The 1,053-nt window shown below is 36.2% G+C and overlaps 1 protein-coding gene and 1 long non-coding RNA gene across 2 annotated transcripts in view; both read right to left on the bottom strand.

The window, feature by feature from the left end:
* The window catches only part of SMUG1 (single-strand-selective monofunctional uracil-DNA glycosylase 1), a 14,216-nt gene that overhangs the window by 2,694 nt on the left and 10,469 nt on the right, over nt 1-1,053 (bottom strand). The gene's annotated exons all lie outside the window — the stretch shown is intronic.
* The window catches only part of LOC108797156, an 18,498-nt gene that overhangs the window by 7,457 nt on the left and 9,988 nt on the right, over nt 1-1,053 (bottom strand). The window lies entirely within an intron of this gene.

Raw genomic sequence — 1,053 nt, 5'->3', positions numbered from 1 at the left:
TATATATATATATATTAAAATATTTTTAAAAAATGAATAAAAAGCAAATAAAATTTGAAAACATTTTGAAAAGGTTAGGAAAAAAAAAACATTTTCGGCTTGACATTTTTTTCCATTTAGTTTTGGTTTTGAAATTTTCATTTTGGTGCACCTCTACTTCCAGGCAAAATAATTCATATTTACATTTAGTCAAACAAGTGTTCCATTTATCAAAGTGTCTGAAAGTCTTTTATGCCCAAAACAGATTCTTCCTTTCTTTTACCTTAGGTTTAAAATGGAAGGGAGGATATGATTGGTTACTACTGGCTCCAAAATAAATACAGCCCTGTGGGCCGGACATAGAAGCCCAAGAGACCAGGCAGAGTATAAACGTTGGTTCTCACAACCAGACTCCAGCTATCTTACTTCAGATACAAGTTAGAAAGTCAAAGCAAATATCAAACTGATTGTAACTGACAGTAAACAATACCTGTCCATCCTGGCATAGTCTATTGACTTACATTCTGGATGTATTAGATTCTTTACTGAATTTTAGTTTGGTGTTCAGGTCCGGAGTACTCGCAGGACACACATGTAGTAAAGCTCACATTCTCAGCATCCTAGATGACTGGAATATGGTATTCTCAATCTCGGTGATGTAGGAGCAGACTGGGATCTTGCGATAATGCTGCCCTGGTCTGCTGATCACTCAGTAGCTGTGATATGTGCAGTCTTGTGGGACCATAAGACTGCATCATCTGTGGGCTAACAGCACAAGATTGATATCATAATGGCACCAGATTTGGGAGACGGGGAGGATGCGAGAGGCAGTGCAAAGCAGTTACTAATCTCCTGACATGTTCGTTTCTTGTTGAAAATTGTACATTTTGATTTGCAATTTAAAAAAAATTAAACATACACATATGACTTCCGGTTTGCATTAAAATTGTTATTTATGTTTGAATTGGGTATGAATTATCTGTTTAGGTTTATGGCACACGCACTCCGAGCAGAGTGATTATTTTTTGACTGTAGACCAAATATTTGCCTGACTTTTCTTTGCAGTTTATTTCT

This window comes from Nanorana parkeri, unplaced genomic scaffold, assembly GCF_000935625.1.
Source record: "Nanorana parkeri isolate BGI_ZX_2015 unplaced genomic scaffold, ASM93562v1 scaffold33, whole genome shotgun sequence".
In the NCBI taxonomy this organism is placed as follows: Eukaryota; Metazoa; Chordata; class Amphibia; order Anura; family Dicroglossidae; genus Nanorana; species Nanorana parkeri.
Note: the sequence above shows the minus strand (reverse complement) of the source record. Positions and strands in the feature narration are given on the sequence as shown.